This window comes from Narcine bancroftii, chromosome 4 (assembly GCF_036971445.1).
Source record: "Narcine bancroftii isolate sNarBan1 chromosome 4, sNarBan1.hap1, whole genome shotgun sequence".
Taxonomy (NCBI): Eukaryota; Metazoa; Chordata; class Chondrichthyes; order Torpediniformes; family Narcinidae; genus Narcine; species Narcine bancroftii.
In genome coordinates, this window is record NC_091472.1 from 55,232,736 (window position 1) to 55,254,571 (window position 21,836).

The 21,836-nt window shown below is 41.6% G+C and overlaps 1 long non-coding RNA gene across 1 annotated transcript in view; it reads left to right on the forward strand.

Moving 5' to 3' along the window:
- Positions 1 to 2,902, forward strand: part of LOC138759844 (uncharacterized) — a 37,755-nt gene extending 34,853 nt beyond the window's left edge. The window contains exon 3 of the long non-coding RNA XR_011355144.1: positions 2,400 to 2,902. This is a non-coding gene — a long non-coding RNA (uncharacterized lncRNA). The remainder of the gene's footprint in view (positions 1 to 2,399) is intronic.
- Positions 2,903 to 21,836: the final 18,934 nt, after the last annotated feature.

Below are 21,836 nucleotides of genomic sequence, written 5' to 3' on the forward strand. Positions count from 1 at the left end.
TCAGAAATGAGAGCACAAATGAGCTGAACAAGGAATACCCGAGCAAGTAATATGTGACAATGGAACACAGTCCACATCACAAGTATTCAGAAAGCTGGCTGCAGAGTAGAGGTTTGTTATCACTACATCATCCCCATACTATCCCAAAGGTGACCATAATAAACAAGCCAATTCATGCAGTGCCTGCGAGACTGCAACATATGATGCTCAGACTTCAGAAATAGCACATCATCCTAGTACACAAATGAAGGAAGGAAATACATTTAGCTGATGCTTTATCAAGGGCTCCCAAAAAATGCACGGTCAAGCAAGTCGAGGAAGAGGACACTTTCAATGTGATGATGGTAACCCATGTATCCTCAGCCCAGCTGGATGAACTAAGAAAGCACATGCAGAAGACACAACCCTTAATACCCTGAGTACCTTCATTAAGGGTGGCTGGTCGGCCAAGCAGCACAACCTGCCATCAGCAGTGCAGCTTTTCTTTCTGTACCACAACAAACTGCTTACTGATAAAGGAATAATCATGAAGGGCCTAAGAGCAGTTATCATACATGGAGATCCTGCACAGAGGGCATCCTGCGCAGAAGCGATGAAACGCAGAGCGAGGGACATTGTCTTCTGAGCGGGTATGACAGAGAACATAGATGAAGAGGTACAGTCCTGCTCAGTGTGCAAGAGTACCAAGCCACACCAGCAAAAAGAGTCACTGCAGCTACACCCAGTACCTGACTTAACCTGGTTGACCATGGCTACTGACATCTTTGAATGGCGGAGCCAACAGTACCTAGTACTAATAGACTCGTACTCAGGCTGGTTCGAGATAGACCTGCTCCAGGACAGAATCTCTGCAACTGTCATCACCAAACTAAAACGGCACTTTTCAGTACATGGGGCACCTCGTACCCTTCTCTCGGACAATGGAAAATAATTCACAAGCTAGAAGTTCTGTGACTTTGCGACAGCTTGGGACTTCACCCACATTACCAGCAGCCCAGAATACCTACAATCAAATGGGCTGGCTGAAAGAGCACTGAGAAGTGCCAAACAGCTAATGGAGAAGAAAATTGACATCTTCCTCAGCCTACTCAACTTAAGAAAGATCCATCGCGACACCATTCTGGGCTCACCAGTGCAACGGTTAATGTCGAGGCAGACCAGGACAACCCTATCAGTGGCAATGAAGACTTCTAGAGCCCCAAACAAAGGACCTCCAGGATGTCAAGGCCCAGACACTAAACAGAAGGCTGGAGCAAATGAAACCAGCTGACCGTTTGTCCCATTGACCAAAGGGCAAGTCATAAGGATGCAGACTCCACAAGGTTACCACCGCCCGGGTTCAGCGGAAATGAACTGCCAGGAACCCAGGTGATACCTGGTTCGTTCAACGGGGAAAATATACAGGAGGAACAGAGGACACATCCTCCCAGTAAGAGATCTACCCCCATCTCAAACTGACCCAGACAAATCGGTATTTATGGAAGTGAGCCCAGGATCGGCAAGGCCCCCCCCCCCCACCCCCCCGCCCAACCTTCAGGTAACTCAGGAGAGGTAACTTCAGGACAATGCCCCTGAGACTATGGACAGTAGAGACCATCAGGAGAAGGTCCCCCAAGCCTCCACATCAGCAGAGGGCTACTACAAAATGTTCATTGGGTGTGTCTGTAAACCCAACCCAAGGTACCGGGACTGAACTGGGTTAAATATATATAGTTTGAATGAACATTTGTTGCACTAGTGAAAGGTACATATATTCACTGTGACAAGTGGGCATTTTCTCAAGATGTAGACACCCGCCGCCATCAGCTGCTCTGGATCGCTATAATCGCATTGCAGCCCCCGTACGCGACACCAAACCGCACATGCGTGAGCACCGTGAGGGCACATTAGTTGAATCTCTCTCTCTCTCTCTCTCTCTCTCTCTCTCTCTCTCTCTCTCTCTCTCTCTCTCTCTCTCTCTCTCTATATACCATGTCTAGCATGTTTGGTTGTGTTCAGTAAAGTCTTTTGTTTGGTACACAATAACAAACAGATGCCAATTAATAGTGAGTAAAATACACTGTACTGTAGGACATTCATTGTATCATATCTGTACCCCAAGCTTTTTACCAGCTAATCCAGCCTCATTGTCCCTCCTCCTCTCCATAGTATTTTTATTCAAACAATTATCTAATTCCATTTTAAAGGTATTAATGGATTCAAATTTAACAATAATTTTAGGGCAGTCAGTTCTGTGTTCGACGCTTAAAAATGGCCAAACATAGTTGATCTTGATTGAATCTACAAACTTAACAAGACAAGCAAAACATCCAGGGTCTAAAAAAATGATGGGTTAGTGTTAATATTACAGTGACGAAGCTGTTCCTGACATAAGTTGTTTTATCTTTCCAATATTACAGACTTACTCAACATCATAATGTATGAGCTACAATCCATTTAAAATGTTACCAGCTCCCAGCGTTGACAGTTTAAGGATGAATATGGAGATGATGACCTTGAAACGTACATGCCTGTGGATTTGCACGAGGACAGCATTGGGCTCAGATGTGAAATAGCCAGCCAACATACTGTCTAAACTCACTGATGAAGAATGACCACTTGGCTGAGGTACCACAGGATAGATAATCAGTGTGTACCCCTGCATGAGTCACAAGGATGAACAAGAAAGGTTACCGCTGGTTAAAAATGAAGGAAATATCAGAAAAGGAAAACCAAGTGAAATCTTGTACAAAAGCTTCTGGTTATTTCCCCTAACCCCCACATCTGATCAAATGGATTATTTCAGTCAATTTTTATAGTTTGCATGATAATCAATAAATGGTCTGAGTTCACAACAAATTTAAGTTTTTATATATCTGATGCACAAGTAGAACGCGACAAAATAGTGTTCTCCGATCCTCAATGCAAAACTTGCTAACTTACAACCAGACATAAAATACATTCGCAGGACAAATATACATATATAATAATAAATAAATAGTAACATCTCAGACGGTTAGTGTGAGCAGGTCCTTTGGTCAGTCAGCATTCTTGCTACCCATGGGAAGAGGCTGTTTCTCAGCTCAGTGGGGCTGAATCTCTTTGGCAACAGGAGTAGCTGAAAGATGCTGGTAGAGGTCCTCAATGATTTTGCATGGTCTCTTCAGACAACGATCCTGGTAGATCTTGTTGATGGTTGAGAGGGAGACCCCAGTGATCATCTCTGCCATTCTTATAGTCCTGTGGATTGTCCTCCAATCCACTTCTCTACAGCAACACTACAACAAGGATTGGCAGTGTGGGGGATTAGTAGGTTGGAGTTGGTACAGGATGGCTATCCATAACTAACCAGTCCCCAGTGGTCAGGACATGTGCAACATGCTAATTTCATATTGCTACTTATTGGGTGGATAAATCCCCAGGGCCTGATAAGATATTTCCTTGGTCCTTGAGGGAGGCTAGTGTAGAAATTGCAGGATGTCTGGCAGATATATTTAAAATGTCCTTAGCCATGGTGTGGTGCCAGAGGATTGGAGGGTAGCTCATTGTTATCTTATTTTCACTGTGCACTGCAATTGTTATAAAATGAAGAACAAATAAATGTGACTTGAGTTCGTTGTTCCATTGTTCAAAAAAGGCCCCAAAATTAACCCTGGAAATTATAGACCAAAGAGCTTGACATCAGTAGTAGGTAAATTATTAGATGGTGTTCTAAGAGATCAGATATACAATTATTTGGATAGCCAGAAACTGATTATGATAGTCAACATGGCTTTGTGAGTGGCAGGTCATGTTTAATCAATCTTATAGAGTTCTTTAAGGAAGTTATCATGAAAGTTGATGAAAGAATTTTTCCACATGGACTTTCGTAAAGCCTTTGATAAGGTCCCACATGGGAGGTTAGTCAGGAAGGTTCAGACACTAGTTATTCATGGTGAAGTAATGAACTGGATTCGACAATGGCTAGACAGTAAAAGCCAGATAGTAGTGGCGGATGATTGCTTCTCAGACTGCGACTAGTGGTGTGCCTCAGGGATTAGTGCTGGGACCTTTGTTGTTTGTCATCTATATCAATGATCTGGATGATAATATGTTAAATTGGATCAGCAAATTTGCAGATGACACTAAGATTGGAGGCTTTGTAGACAGTGAAGAAGGTTTTCAAAGCTTGCAGAGGGATCTGGATCAGCTGGAAAAATTATCTGAAAAATGGAATTTAATGCGGACAAGTATTTTGAAAGGATAAACCAAGAAAGGAAGTACACGGTGAAAGGTCGGGCACTGAGGAGTGCTGTAGAACAGAGGGACCTGGGAATATAGATACATCATTCCCTGAAAGTGGAGTCACAGGTGGATAGGGTTGTAAAGAGAGATTTTGGCATATTGGCCTTCATAAAACAAGTATTGAGTATAGGAGTCAGGATGCTATGGTAAAGTTGTATAAGACATTGGTGAGAAACATTTGGAATATTGTGTGCAGTTTTGGTCTCCTAATTACAGGAAATATATCAATAAGATAGAGAAAGTGCACAGAATATTTAATAGGATGTTGCCTGGACTTCAGGAACTGAGTTGCAGGGAAAGGTTAAACAGGATAGGACTTCATTCTTTGGAGTGTAGAAGAATGAGGGAAGATTTGATATAGGTATTTTAAATTATGGGGAATTAACATAGTAAATATAGACAGGCTTTCTCCACTGAGGGTAGGTGAGATACAAACCAGAGGACATGGGTTAAGAGTGAAAGGGGAAAAATTTAGTGGGAACGTGAGAGGGAACTTCTTCACGCAGAGAGTGGTGGAAGTGTGGAACGAGTTGCCAGCTGAAGCAGTGAACGCAGGCTCGATTTTAACATTTAAGAAGAATTTGGACAGGCACATGGATGGGAGAGGTATGGAGGGCTATGGACTGGGTACAGGTCAGTGGGACTAAGCAAAAAAAAAATGGTTCATCTAAACACTTCCCTCTGCAATTGTCAGGGAGACCTCAGTCAGTCTGGATCAGAAATAGCTGAGCATTGGTCTCCCCAGGGCTGTGTGCTTAGTCCACTGCTGTTCACACGGTTGACCCACAACTGTGCAATTAAACACAGCTCAAACTACATCATCAAGTTTGCTGATGACATGGCCATGGTGGGCCTGATCCGTAAGAATGATGAGTCAGCAAACAGAGGAGAGGTCCAGTCACTAACAAGCTGGTGCAGAGCCAACAACCTGCATCTGAATGCTAAAATAAAACAGAGATGATTGTCAACTTCAGGAGGGCCCTGGGTGACTACGCTCTGCTGACCATTGTTGTTAGTTGTTGTTTCTTCTTTCTTTCTTTGGCTTGGCTTCGCGGACGAAGATTTATGGAGGGGGTAAAAAGTCCACGTCAGCTGCAGGCTCGTTTGTGGCTGACCAGTCCGATGCGGGACAGGCAGACACGATTGCAGCGGTTGCAAGGGAAAATTGGTTGGTTGGGGTTGGGTGTTGGGTTTTTCCTCCTTTGCCTTTTGTCAGTGAGGTGGGCTCTGCGGTCTTCTTCAAAGGAGGCTGCTGCCCGCCAAACTGTGAGGCGCCAAGATGCACGGTTTGAGGCGTTATCAGCCCACTGGCGGTGGTCAATGTGGCAGGCACCAAGAGATAGTTGTTGTTTAAACAAGTTACAAATAACTTGCTGTTGCTACTGGGTTACTTTTTAAAAAAAAATGACCAGTTCTCCGAAAAAAAAAAACATTTATCCAAAATAGGCTCAGTCCCGACCATTTCAGATAATCGGAGTTGTACTGTATTACTTATCAGCACATGTAAGATTTCTATCATCCTTCTTTGAAGAAAATAGTCGCCCTTTGTGGATTCAAATGGGATTGAATTCAATAAAAGAAGAGACAATGAAGGACTTTATTTATAAGTGGAATGTTAAGTCAATTAAAAAAAAGTACAAAAGTACAATACACATGATTAGAATATGACAAGAAATAAATCAATGTATCGGAAAAAAAATCAGGTATAGCTGGGTAACAAAATATTAAACTCATGGTACGAAAAAGGAATAAGATATGCTCATGATTGTTGTATGGAAGGATCTCTCATGTCTTTTGAACAATTAAGAAATAAGTTTGGAGTAGCTAATGGGACATTCTTTTGCTCTTGCCAGTTAAGATTGTTCTTAAGAGAAAGATGAGGACCAAACTTGGCCCCACCAGAAATTAGTGAGATGGAATGAAATATTTGTCTGGGGAACTCACCTGCATTTATATCTAAGATGTACTTTGGTCTCCAAAATGAAAGTGCTTACAGAGAATGAGAGAGAGAGAGAGATGGGAGTCAGATTTAGGAGTTGCAATAATGGAAAGATACTGGTTTGTTTGATGTTTGCATGCAAGGTATAATTTTCTACACCAATTATACCTCACACCACAGAAATTACATAAATCAAAATTGGAAATATCAGAGAGGTGTTTTAGATGTAGAATAGAAATAGGAACGTCTATACATGCTCCATGGTTATATGTGAAGGTGAGACCTTTCTGGCAGGATATTACGGTAATATTACGAGGATAACAGGGGCAGCCTTCGCTGACAACCCAAAGCTTTATCATTTGGGCAATTTTATTGAAGTAAGTAATAAGCTAACTAAATTCCAAATTTCATTTATTAAAATAGCTTTAGCTGTGGCTAAAAAATGTGTTGCAATTACTTGGAAATCCTACTCCCCTCTACAGATAGCACGATTGAAGACAGAGATAAACAGTTGTATATCTATGGAAAAATATAAAAAACAAATATAATGTATTTATAAAAATATGGCAACCATATTTGGATTATTTAGGGGCCCAAATAAAAAAAGGTGCTACTATTATAAAAATACTAGTGACGACCCCAATGATATTCTTTTTTAAACCCAATTGCAAGCCCTGACGTGCACGGATTTATACTGGGAAGAGGGAGGGAGGGAAGGAACAGGCTATTGTATTTTGTTTTGTAAGAAAAAAGAAAGTTATATTAATGTATATTCATATTTATATATTTTGAAATTGGAAAATTTTGTTATGTATATTTATGGAAAAGAAAACAAAAATAAAATATTTAAAAAAAACAAAGGTGATGACTTGACTTGACTCGACTTGAATGTCTGATAGCTCTAGGCCTGTATTCTTTGGTATTTAGGAGAATGAGGGCAGATCTCATTGAAACAAGAAAGCAGTGGATAGAGTAGATATAGAAATGTTGTTTCCTATGGTGGGAGAAGCTAGGACAAGAGGGAACTATTTCATGATTGAAGGTCGTGTGCTTAGAACAGAGATGTGCAGGAATTTCTTCAGCCTGAGGGTGGTACATTTGTGAAATTTGTTGCAACAAGCAGTTGTGCAAGCCAAGCATTGGTTGTTTTTAAGGGAGAGATTGATAGGTTCTTGATTAGCCAAGGCATCAAAGGTTATGGGGAGAAGGCCAGGTAGTTGGGCTGAGTGGGAAAATGGATCAGCTCATGATTAAATGAATAGCCCATTTCTTCCCCCATGTTTTCTATGGTCCAATAATTCTTAAATGTTGCAATAGTACCTGCCTTCACACCTCCTTCATCAGCTTGTTCCATACACCCACCAGCTTCTGTATAAAAAGATTATCACTCAGGTTCCTTTTAAATCTCTTCACCCTCACATTTTTTTTCTGGTTTTTAATTCCACTACTCTGGGAAAAAGACTCTGGACATTCACCTATTATGATTTTGCACATATCTATAAGATCACCCTTCATCCTCGTGTGCTCCCAGGAATATAGGCCTAGCATGCTCAACCTTTCCCTATAGCAGCCATTCTTAATGGGGGGGGAAATACAACACTCCCCCCCTCACCCACCCAGGGGCCGGGCACATTTTAGGAGATTCACAGACTGAAATCATAAAATACCTTTAAAGTTTTTTACGTACTCGATAGGAAAGAAGTACAGAAGAAACCAAATGATTACTTCACAAGGAAGGTGGGCCAGAAACTTTGAGCAGAGTCTTTTCTTTCTTTCTAAAATATTTTTATTAATGTTTTACATATAAACAATTGAACAGTGTGCAACAAGATGCAATGTGCTACAAGTTAACTGGAAAAGTAAGCTAGATGGAGGACAGCAGAGCCGAATTGGATGACATTTTTACAAGAAGTAAAGAAAGTGCAGAATAGAAATATTCCAAGAAAAAAATGAAAATCATGAATGGAAAAATGGCATAAATGTCACGAACAAGAGAGGTTAAGGCTAAAATAAAAGCAAAAGGGAGATCATGCAAGGAAGCAAAAATTAGTGGAAATACAGAGGACTGGGAAACTTTTAAAAAGTTACAGAAAGAGGCAAAGAAAGTCAGGAGGAAAGATGAATTATGAAAGGAAGTTGGCAAATAACATACAAAAGGATACTCAGAGTTTTTAAGTATATAAAGAGTAAAAGAGAGACATAGGACAGATTGAAAATTATGCTTGAGAAATTATAATGGGTAACAAAAAAATAGCAGACAAACTAAATGAGTATTTTGCATCAGTCTTCACTCAGGAAGAAAATAGCAATATACCTGATAGTCAGAGGTCTCAGGAAATAGAATTAAGTGCAGTCAGGATTACTAGAGAGAAAGTGTTGAGTAAGCTGAATTGGCCAAAGAGAGATAAGTCTCCCGGGCCAGACGAGGTGCACCCATGGGTTCTGATGGAGGTGGCTTTGGAGATTCTGGAGGCATTGGAAATGATTTTCAAGAAACCAATAGCCTCTGGGATGATTTTGGAGGATTGGAAGGTTGCAAATGTAGTTCCACTGTTTAAGAATGTAGGGAGGCAGAAAAAAAATTATAGGCCTATTAGTCTGACCTCAGAAGTTGGAAAGTTGTTGGAGTCAATCCTCATGGATGAGATTATGAAATACCTCGAGATGCATGGCATGATAGTTCCAAGCCTGCATGGTTTCATGAAGGGAAGATCCTGCCTGACCAAGCTATAAGAATTTTTTGAGGAAATCTCAAGTCGGATGCATAAGGGAAAGGACGTGGATGTTGTGTATTTGGATTTTCAAAAAGGCTTCAAGAAGGTGCTGCACAAAAGGCTGCTTAAAACCCCATGGGTTCTGTGGCGAAGTTTGGAGGTGATACCAAGATAGGTGGTGAAGTAGGAAGTGGTGAAGAAATCAAAAGTTTGCAGAGAAACTTGGACAGCTTGGGAGATGAGATACAGTGTTGAGAAATGTACAGTTGTACATTTTGGAAGAAGAAATAAACATTATTTGGATGGGAAGAAAATTCAAAATTCGGAACTACAAAGGGACTTGGGGGTCCTCATGCAGGATAATCTAAAGGTTTACCACCAGGTTGGAGCGGCAGAAAAGAAAGTGAATGCTATGTTGGCATTTGTTTCAAGAGGAATAGTGTATAATAGAGGTGTTGATGAGGCTCTATGGGGCACTGGTGAGACCTCATTTGGAGAACTGTGCACAGTTTTGGGTCCCTTATCTTAGAAGAGATGTAATGATGTTGGAGAGAGTACAGAGAAGATTTACCAGGATGTTTCCTAGAATGCAAGGGCTAACATATGAGGAACATTTAGTGGCTCTTGGACTGTATTCATTGGTGTATAGAAGAATGAGAGGGGATCTCATAGGAATATTTTGATTGCTAAAAGGATTGGACAGAATAGATGTGAATAAGATGTTTCTGTTGGAGGGTGAGTTCAGGACAAGAGTGGAAAGACTTAGAATTAGAAGGTACCCATTTAAAACAGAAATGAGAAGAAATTTCTTTAGCCAGAGGGTTGTAGGTTTGTGGAATTTGTTGCCACATACAACTGTGGAGGCAGATTGTTGGGGGAGTTTAAGTAGGAGATTGAAAGGTATCTAATTAGTCAGGGTATCGAAGGATATGGGGAAAAGGCCAGAATTTGGAACTAGATGTGAGAACAGTTAGCTCAGGGCGGAATGGCCGAATGGCCTGCCTCTGTACCTTTATCTCTTGATTAGCCATTCTCCAGGCCTCTGGCACCTCTCTTGTCACTAATGAGGAAGAAAAGATCTTTATCCAAGCCCAGCAATCTTTTCACTTGCTTCATTCAGTAAGTGGGTACATATCCCACCAGACCCAGGGACTTGTCCACCTTAATGCTCCTCATAAGACCCATCACCATCTCTTACCTGATCTCAAAATGCCCTAATACATGAGCATTCTTCACATTATGCTCCCTGTCATTGTCCATGTCCTTCCCCTGCAATGCAGGATGCAAAGTATTCATTTAGTATCTCATCCACTTCCTCTGCCCCCAAGCCTGAATTTCCTCCTTTGTCCTTTAGTGCTCATATCCCCTCCCTAGTTATTCTCTTGATTTGAATGCCTTGGGATTTTCTTTAATCCAGCTCGCAAATACCTAAATGGTCCACAAATAAAATAACTCATGTATTCGGGTAGCTATTTTTAGAGATTCCTGGAGGTCTACATGTAACCAATGCCTCTATCTCATTTGGGAGGGGTACTTATTTTTGACAACATGGAGAAATAAAGCTTTAGATTGTATCTCCACCAGTTTTCCAAACAGAAAGGATACCTATGAAACTATAATAATCAGTTATATTTGACACCAGAGATGCCTTTTGATAAGAAATCTAAAATAGATTAAAAAGGCTCACCAGCTATATATAAATTATTCCTATTTTAATCCAGTTTAAAATAATGAAGTGTATTGTCAGAAGTTGTGGATTATCTTTCCCACAGCCTTGAACTCCACCACCTGTGGGGAATGGTTCAGTCAATTGTGGGAGAAGCAGCATTTTAGAAATGGTATTCCGCATGGATTCACGATGGGGTGATCATGTAAGCCAAACTTCTTTACATACAACTTTCAATGTATTTGGAAGATTTAAACTGTTTTTTTACTTACGCAGCTGCAAGGCTGAGAACCTGCTTGTTATTTAGAATCAGCAGACATAATCTAAATTCCACCATGAGGCCCAGGATGCATATTTAGTAGACACATCTAAATTCCACCATGGGGCCCAGGATCCAGTTGAATAGGAAGACATTATCTAAATTTACACTATGGGGCCCAGGGATGCATATGAATCAGTAGACATTATCCAACTTCCACCATGAGGCCAAGATATGCAGTTGTCTTTTGTTGGTCGCAGACTGTCAGGAGACCTTGAAGATAATTAAATCAATTGTTCAAAGAGATAAGATCTGAAGTAAACAACTTTTGGGTAATATAAGCCATGGTCCCACTGCTGAAGTTTGAGACTCTCCAAGAGGTGGCAACATCTCTCAGCAAGATAGAACTTCAAGATTCCAAACTAACGTCTCGGTCGAGGGAGGTAGAGAAGCTGCTACCGGCGCCCCGACAACCTACAACAAGTGTGCAGTCGTTGCCTCGCTTCAGCAGTTGGGACCAGTCCAGGATTTGATAAGTATAATTGGGAAGGGCTTGCAAATTCAGATTTAAATTTAGTAATAAAGCCTTGTATAAACTGAACTTCTCTCGGTGTGTGTGTGTCTATTTTTTTTGGTAGCTCAAACACTGTGACCAATCTAAAGACAACTGCATCTCTTAACCTCATGGTGGAAGTTGGATAATGTCTTCTGATTCATATGCATCCCTGGGCCCCATAGTGTAAATTTAGATAATGTCTTCCTATTCAACTGCATCCTGGGTCCCATGGTGGAATTTAGATGTGTCTACTAAATATGCATCCTGGGCCTCATGGTGGAATTTAGATTATGTCCGCTGATTCTAAATAACAATTCTAAAGGACAAGTTCTACACCGATCTGTGCAACCTCATCCAACGCACCCCTACAGCCGACATGGTTGTCATTCTTGGCGACTTCAACACTCGCGTCGGAAAAGACTCAGAAACCTGGCCAGGAATCCTTGGCAAGCATGGTGTCGGGAAGTGCAATGACAACGGGTGCCTCCTGTTGGAGCTCTGCGCAGAATAGTGACTTGTCATTACTAACACCCTTTTCCAGCAGACAGACAGCCTGAAGACTACCTGGATGCATCCCCGATCCAAACAATGGCACCTCCTGGACTATGTTCTGGTGCGAGGAAGAGACAAACGAGATGTGCTCCACACCAGGGTCATGTCGAGTGCTGAATGCCACACTGACCACCAGCTTGTTCTCTGCAAGCACAACCTTCACTTCAAGCCAAAGTTCAAGAACAGTGGAGCCCCCAGAAAGAGGTTCAATGTTGGAAACTTGCAGTCAGACGAAGTGAGAGGAAACTTCCAGGCAAACCTCCAAGCAAAGCTCAAGGATGCAAACTACCTCAAGGACACATCTCCTGAAACCCTCTGGGATCAGCTGAAAATGGCCATACTGCAATCCACTGAAGAGGTACTGGGCTTCTCCAGGAAAAACAAGGACTGGTTTGACGAAAACAACCAGGAAATCCAGGAGCTGCTGGCAAAGAAGCAATCTGCCCACTAGGCTCACCTTGCAAAGCCTTCCTGGCCAGAGAAAAAACGAGCCTTCCGTCTCACATGCAGCCATCTTCAGCGCAAACTCCGGGAGATCCAAAATGAGTGGTGGACTAGCCTCGCCAAATGAACCCACCTTAGCACCGACATTGGCGACTTCAGGGGTTTTTATGAGACACTAAAGGCTGTGTACGGCCCCTCACTCCAAGTCCAAAGCCCTCTGCGCACCTCAGACGGCGAAGTCCTCCTCAGCGACAAGATCTCCATCCTCAATCGATGGTCAGAACACTTCCAATCTCTTTTCAGTGCCAACCGCTCAGTCCAAGAATCCGCCCTGCTCCAGCTCCCTCAACAGCCCTTAAGGCTAGAGCTGGATGAGGTCCTTACCCAGGAAGAGACATATAAGGCAATTGAAAAACTGAAAAGTGGCAAAGCAGCAGGTATGGATGGAATCACCCCCAGAGGTCTGGAAGGCTGGTGGCAAAACTCTGCATATCAAATTGCATGAGTTTTTCATGCTCTGCTGGGACCAAGGAAAGCTGTCTCAGGACCATCGTGATGCCATCATCATCACCCTGTACAAAAACAAAGGCGAGAAATCAGACTGCTCAAACTACAGGGGAATCACGCTGCTCTCCATTGCAGGCAAAATCTTCGCTAGGATTCTCCTTAATAGACTAATACCTAGCGTCACCGAAAATGTCTTCCCAGAATCACAGAGTGGCTTTTGCGCAAACAGAGGAACTACTGACATGGTCTTTGCCCTCAGACAGCTCCAAGAAAAGTGCAGAGAACAAAACAAAGGATTCTACATCACCTTTGTTGACCCCACCAAAGCCTTCGACACCATGAGCAGGAAACGGCTTTGGCAAATACTAGAACGCCTCGGATGCCCACCCCCCCCCCAAGTTCCTCAACCTGGTTATCCAACTGTACGAAAACCAACAAGGTCGGGTCAGATACAGCAATGAGCTCTCCAAACCCTTCTCCATTGACAACGGCGTGAAGCAAGGCTACGTCCTCGCACCAACTCTCTTTTCTATCTTCTTCAGCATGATGCTGAAACAAGCCATGAAAGACCTCAACAATGAAGACGCTGTTTGCATCCAGTACCGCATGGATGGCAGTCTCTTCAATCTGAGGCATCTGCAAGCTCACATCAAGACACAGGAGCAACTTGTCCATGAACTACTCTTTGCAGACAATGCCGCTTTAGTTGCCCATTCAGAGCCAGCTCTTCAGCGCTTGACGTCCTGTTTTGCGGAAACTGCCAAAATGTTTGGCCTGGAAGTCAGCCTGAAGAAAACTGAGGTCCTCCATCAGCCAGCTCCCCATCATGACTACCAGACCCCCCACATCTCCATCGGGCACACAGAACTCAAAACGGTCAACCAGTTTACCTATCTCGGCTGCACCATTTCATCTGATGCAAGGATCAACAAAGAGATGGACAACAGACTCGCCAAGGCAAATAGCGCTTTTGGAAGACTACACAAAAGAGTCTGGAAAAACAACCACCTGAAGAAACACACAAAGATCAGCGAGTACAGAGCCGTTGACATACCCACGCTCCTGTTCAGCTCCGAATCATGGGTCCTCTACCGGTATCACCTACGGCTCCTAGAACGCTTCCATCAGCGCTGTCTCCGCTCCATCCTCAACATTCATTGGAATGACTTCATCACCAACATCGAAGTACTCAAGCTGGCAGAGTCCGCAAGCATCGAATCCATGCTGCTGAAGACCCAACTGCGCTGGGTGGGTCACGTCTCCAGAATAGAGGACCATCGCCTTCCCAAGATCGTGTTATATGGCGAGCTCTCCACTGGCCATCGAGACAGAGGTGCACCAAAGAAGAGGTACAAGGACTGTTTAAAGAAATCTCTTGGTGCCTGCCACATTGACCACTGCCATTGGGCTGATATTGCCTCCAACTGTGCATCTTAGCGCTTCACAGTTTGGCGGGCAGCAACCTCCTTTGAAGAAGACCGCAGAGCACACCTCACTGACAAAAGACAAAGGAGGAAAAACCCAACACCCAACCCCAACCGACCAATTTTGCAACTGCTGCAACTGTGCCTGCCTGTCCCGCATCGGACTTGTTAGTCACCAACGAGTCTGCAGCAGACGTGGACATACCCCTCCATAAATCTTTGTCTGTGAAGCCAAGCCAAAGACTAAATATGCATCCTGGGCCTCATGGTGGAATTTAGATTATGTCTACTGATTCTAAATAACAAGCAGGTTCTCAGCCTTGCAGCTGTAGAAGTAAAAAACAGTTTAAATCTTCCATTACAGGTGATCATGTAAGCCAAACTTCTTTACATACAACTTTTCAATGTATTTATGATGCAACATTTAGATAAGTGGTTCTCAACCTTTTTCTTTCCACTCACATACCACTTTCAGTATTTCCTATGCCAAAGGTGTTCTGTGATTAATAAAGGATTGCTTAAGGTGGTCTGTGGGTGAAAAGAAAAGGTTTGAAAACCACTGTTTTAATCATACTTAATTGGCTCATTATGTGCACAGATTCATAACTCCAAAGGAAATGGGCAATGTCAACTTTTCTCAAGCAAAATATTTTAGTAACAATTGGGTCTGGAGCAGTGATTCTCAATTTTCCCTTCCCAATCACATACCACTTAAGCAATCCCTTACTAATCACAGAGCACTGATTGCATAGGGATTACTTAAAGTGGTATGTGAGTGGAAAGGAAAAGGTTGAGAATCACTGATTTCGATAATGGTCTTGAGCAGAAATTAAACTACACAAAAGTGCTGGTGAAACTCAGCAGGTTATGCAGTGTTCCTTATAGCAAAGAGATATAGCCAATGTTTCGGGCCAGAGTCTTTCATCAAGGTATGAGCATAAAAGCTGGCAGGGACCTGAATAAAAAGATGGTGGGATGGGCAGCAGATAGAGCATAGTCCAACGGGCAAGAGGTCAGAGGTGGATATGGGTGGGAGGGCAGAGGAGAAAAAATATCTGAGAAGTGATAGAGGAAGGGGTAGCTCTCTGAATGGAGAAGGAAGGGGTGGAGAGTTGGAAGAAAGGAGACAGAGGGATGGGGAAAGAGAGATGCACATAGGAGGAGCCTAATGGAAATGAGAGAAGTTGATATGGAACAGACATCGCAAATTATTAATGCTGTTTAAAAAGAATTTAATAGTTACCTATAAACCTCAGGAAATTAATGATCAGTTTTATTCATTTTATTTGAAAAAATTATATACTTCTGAGTGAAAGCAGGATGTTGGTTCTATTGAATCTTATTTATCTAAATTAAAATTACCTGTTTTAGGGGAGGAGGAGGTTAAGGAATTGGAAGCTCCATTTGAAGGTTTTGATGCCATCTAGTTGGAAAGGCCCAGTCGGAATATTAGGTGTATTTTTAATAATATTTTATGTTGAGAATTTTCAATCAACATGCAGTAAAAATGAAGAATAGTCAAAAAGTAAAGTATCAATATCCATAATATTAACAAAATAATAAAATATCGATCCTCAGGTCAATATTAAAGAAAGTAAGAGAAAAAAATAAAAATCAACATGTGATTCAATTATTATAAAGAAAAAAAGTTACAATAGTACTACAAAATGAAAATTCAATGTCCATGTTGAACCAAAGGGAGAAAAAAAGAGAGAAAGAAGAACAAAATAAGAGGATCCCTTCCACCCCCCGCCCCCCAAGAAACAAGAAAGAAGAAAAAGTAAGAAAAGAGAAAGAATAAGGAAAAAGGATTGGCTTCATCTAGGATAAACTGCACTCCCATCAAGGGACAAATAACCTGACCTATCTAGGGTCCTCAGCATTGTGCACTGTGAGCTTGGGGGTTGGGGGTGGGGAGAGACAGGAGGGGGAAATCATTTAAGATTTACCTCGATGTACCTTAGGTATGAATACCATATTCTTGAAAATACATCATACCTGCTTCTGAGGTTATAGGTGATCATCTCCAGGAATATTAGGTGTTGTTCCTCCAATTTATGGGTAGCTTCAGTTTGCTAGTTCATGAGGCCATTTTGACATATGAGAATGGGGTGCAGAATTGAAATGGTTGATCACTGGAAGGTCCCCACTATTGCAGTGGGCAGAGCGAAGGTGCTCCCAGTCTGTGTCCAGTCTTACCAATGTAGAGGAGGCCACAACCGAAGCAGCAGATACTGTAGATGACCCCTGCAGATTCACAAGTGAAGTGTTGCTTAACTTGGAAGGACTGTTTGGGGACCTAAGTGATGGTGAAAGAGGAGGTGTGGTCATGAGTAACATTTCCTTTGCACACAGATGTAGGTACTAAGAGGACAATTAGTGAGAAGGGCTGAGTGGATGCAAGAGTCATGGAGGGAGTTGTCCCTGTGGAAAGCAGAGAGGGGAGGACAGGGGGAAGATGTGTGTGGCTGTGGTATCATGTTGTAAATGGAGGAAATTGCAGAGAATAATATGTTGGATGGTCGGGTGATAGATGAGGACAAGGGGAATCCTGTCCTTGTGTTTAGAGGCAGAGGGTGCCAGGGTAGATGTGTGAGAAAAAGAGGAGATGCGGTTAAGGGCTGAGTTGGTGGCAGTAAAAGGGAAGCCATGTTTTTTTGAAGGACCTCTTGTATGATCTGAAATGGAAGATATCATCCTTGATTAAAGTAAGTCTTTGGTCAAAATCCGAGAAATATCTGGGGGGAGGCAAAATATCAGTCTCAGAAAATATATGCAAAATACAATTGAAGCCACTTTAGTTGTTTGACAAATTCACATGCCTTTTAATTGTGTTATTCATTTGTAAATCATTACAGACTATATTGGATAGTTGTTGCCAGGTCCAATCATTTTAAGATAATCTTCTTAAGGCAATCAAGAGAGATTAGCTTTAGCAAGATGTGATTGCAGTTCGTTCACCAACAAAATTAATGTTCATTGGACTAGGGGTGCAGTTGCTTTCACTGGTGCTTGCCACCTAATGCTAAAATAGTAGGCTCATTGAATACAGATCTCTTAATGTTTTTTTCCCCAACTAGATTGCTTACCATGAAGATTAAAATCTTAATTGTGTTTCTGAGGTAAATAAAGTTAACATACATTTATATTTGAAATATATTTTTGCCTTTGTGATGTTACTTTTTATATAAAAAGCCTTAACCCACACATGTCAAACTCTGGCCCGCGGGCCAAATTTGGCCCCCGATATAGTTATATTTGGCCCGCAAGATCATTTCAAAAATGTATTAGAGTTGACCCGCCCTGCAGCGAGAGCCGATGCTGTTTTTTAGTAATGTCACCCCCCACCATCCTCCCCCTTCATTGCACATCCTTCCCCATTGTAACACGAGAAATTGTAACACGAGAAGTCTGTCGATGTCATCAGCCAGCAAGCTGGTTGGAAGGCTCCCCGCGCAACCAGTCACTTCTCCCACCTGTCGAACGGTGCGGCGGATGGGCGAGTGCCTGTGATTTCCTGTCGGCGCGACGGGCATGGCAGGCTGCGCACGGCCTCCGGGCAGCGTGAGCCCCGTGCGACTGGCACCGGATGGCCCTTCTACAGCGCGAGCGCACTTCTCCTGGTCGCCACGGCCTTCAGCGCTTGCACCCGCGCGGACCCCAGGGACGGCTGGTTCGGCCCTGCACGTGAAGAGAGAGATGGTGGCTGTCCGCAAAGGCTGATCAGCAGCGCGCTGGGCCTGAGTGGGTAGGTAAGCAGGAGTGGGCAGAGGGTGTGGGTGAGGAGTAATGGGCAGGGGAAGTTATGGTGGTGCGAGGGGCAGTTAGAGGGAGGGATGAGTAGAAGGAGGAGTGGATAGGGAAGAGGTAAGAGGGGCAGGGCGAGCAGGGGAGGGGTGATTAGAGGGTGAGAGACGGGTAGAGGGAGGAACAGGTTGAGGGGAGAGGCAGTAGAGGGGCGTGTATAGGATGGGGTGGGTAGAGGCAGAGCGAGTGGAGTGAGGGGTGAGTAGAGGTTGGGTAAAGGACTGGTCAGGTAGAGGGATGGTGGGTCGAGGGTGAATAGAGGCCTAGAGCCTGAGGAGTGAGCAGGAAATGCTGAGTCCTGATGCAGGCCAAAATGGACACAGCCTGTGAATGCTGACTACATCTCCACAGGGACCAAATATGTTTCCCTCAGGTCAAGCAAAGGGTGAACTTGAGCTACCTACTCCTGACCTGTAACATTATCCTCCTAAAGTTATATCCTAAAGTTTAACATTACATATGTTGAAAGCAGAGAAAACATGCAGATGTTGTTGAAAATTTTCAATAAATATTTAGTTCGGCCCTCGACTTAGTCCAAGTTTTTAATTTTGGCCCTCTATGAATTTGAGTTTGACACCCCTGCCTTAACACAACCAACAAAATAAGAGCCAAAATTAAACTTATCTAACACCTTAAATAAAAAATTCCATTCAACCCTATCAAAAGCTTTTTCCGCATCCAGTGCAACCTCCATTGGGTAGTTGGGTTGCTATTTAGATGCATTGACCAATGTTATCAATCTAAGGATGCTATCGATGCATTTCTATTCTTAATAAAACCTGTTTGATCTATATGTATCAACTGAGGTAAGTATTTAGCAAGTCTACTCGCTAACATTTTGGCTATAATTTCATAATCTACATTTAATAAAGAAATAGGCCTATACCAAGATACTTTCAGCGGATCCCTATCTTTCTTTGGAATCACAGTAATTATAGCACTTGAACAAGATTCCAGTAACAACTGATCCTCAGTTATTTGCTGCAATACATCTCCAAATACAGAAGATAAATCTTCATAAAATACTTTATAAAATTCAGCTGAAAATCCATCATCCCCTGGCGACTTTCCATTCAGCATCTCCTGTATAGCTTCTTTAATCTCAAAATCTGTAAATGGAGCTTCCAATTCCTTCACCTCCTCCTCCCCTAAAACAGGTAATTTTAATTTAGATAAATAAGATTCAATAGAACCAACGTCCTGCTTTCACTCAGAAGTATATAATTTTTTATAAAATGAATTAAACTGATCATTAATTTCCTGAGGTTTATAGGTAACTATTGAATTCTTTTTAACAGCATTAATAATTTGCGATGACTATTCCATTTTTAATTGCCATTCTAATACTTTATAAGCTCTCTCACCCAGTTCATAATAGCGTTGCTTAGATCGATGAATTAAACGCTCATACAGGCAAGTTTGTAATGTATTATAACGTAATTTCAACTTCATTAAAACAGCTTTTTTTTAAATCTTCTGTAACATCTTTCTGAAAGTCCTTTTCCAACTCAGTAATTTGTTTCTCCAATATTAAACTTTCTGCCACGTACTGTTTTTTAACTTTCGTAGTGTAACTAATAATTTGCCCACGCAAATATGCTTTCAAAGCGTCCCACAATACAAAATTACTACTTACTGAATTAATATTCTCAGCCAAAAATAAAGCAATCTGTTCCTTAACAAAAGTAATAAACTCTGGTTTCCTCAGTAGCATTATATTAAACCTCCATCTATAAGACAATTGCACCACTTCTGGACTTGCACAGGAGAAGAACAATATAGAATGATTCGATATAACCCTACTTTTATATTCAGCCTGTAGTACTCAGCCTGCAAATGTGCCAATGCCAAAAAAAAATCTATTCTAGAAAATGAATCTTGTCTAGATGAATGGAAAGTTTTTCTCTGTAGCATTTACTCTCTTCCAAATATCAACTAAATTCAAATCTTTCATCAAAGCTCTTATTTATATTCCCGTCTTTGATTTCCTTATACTTTTCGGAGCTCTATCCAATAAAGAGTCTAAAACACAGTTAAAATCTCCCCCATCAAAATATTTTCATTGGCCTGATTTAAATGTAAAAAAGCCTCCGACATGAACCGTTCATCATCTACATTAGGTGTGTAAATACTTAACAAGGTCCATGATTCAGCAAAAATTTTACAATTCATCATCAGAACCCTCCCTGCATTTCCTTTAAATAATTCCAATTCAAACAGTAATTTCTTATGAATTAAAATCGCTACACCTCTTGCCTTAGAATTAAAAGAAGAAAATAAATCGCTCTTCAATTTCAAGTGTTCTTTTACAGTCAAATGTGTCTCTTGCAAAAAAGGAATATCAACTTTCATTTTCTTTATGTAAGCCAATACAGTTTACGCTTAATGGGATTATTCAATCCCTGAACATTAAAAGATGCAAAGTTCAAATTAGACATTTTGTTAACAATGAACTTCACAGTACTATAAAATATTGCTCCCCTTTCTAATTCCCTAATATTCTAAACCCTCCCCCCCATATAAAAATTCCACAAGGTCAAAAAAGTAGAAAAAATATACTACCTCCAAACAAACTACTAAAAAGTAATAACTCCCTAAAAATCTGGGTGTGGTAAAACCCACTAGTGACAGATGGTCTCAGTGTCATCCACCCCCCCAGTCAGACTTTCACAAAGTTCTTAATCAAATATATTCAACCCAATGATTCCAGTCCCAATTATTGTTCCGGGTCCTCAATATAAAGAAGACTTTGTGTCAATTCAACTTTCTTTTCATTCTTTCCATGTTTCCCATTCTTCCCATTCCCATTTACCCTCCTTTTAGGCGACGATAATGGTGACCGTCCACTTCCTTGCAAATCTGGCAATGAATTAGCAAAAATTAATGCATCTTGATCATTTTCAAAAATTTGAGATTGAAAATTCCCATAAAAAAACTTTCAATATAGCCAGGTAACGAAAAGTGAATTTATAACCCTTTCGCCACAATACTTCTTTAGCTGAATTAAATTCTCGGTGCCTTCTAATAATTTCTTGACTCAGATCAGCATAGAAAAACACTTATTTTGAACCATCATTGGAGTCTGATTTTGCCGTGCCTTCTGCACCGCAACTCGCAATATCATTTCGCTATCCTGATATTTCAAACAACGAATCTAAACTGCTCATGACAGTTGACCTGGAAACGGTTTTTTCCTCAATGCTGTATGTGCCCGGTCTAGCTCCAGACCGTCTGGAAAAAATTAATTGCCCAGTACCTCAGGAATCCATTTCTTAAAAAACTCTACTGGATCTGAACCTTCCATACCTTCTGGAAGACCTACTATTTTTACATTATTTCTTCAACCTTGATTCTCTAATGAATCAATCTTCTTCAGTAATTCCTTCTTCTGAATCCCACAATCCACGCAAGAACCCTCCACTTTTTCCATTTTTTCTCTATTACGCTCTACTTGATTCTTACATTCAAAAAAAGCTTCTTCAATTTTTTTTTAATTATCCTGTACAGCATCTACTGTTTTTATACATCTACTCACATCACTTTTAACTACAATCATATCTTTCTTCATAGAAGTCTTCTCTTCACACATATTATTCATTTTAGTTTTCACTTCCATAAATCCTTGATTTATCTGAGTAGACATCTGCATTGACATGTTTTCCATGTATTGTAAACACAGAATCCAGTCCAGGTTCCATCACTTCC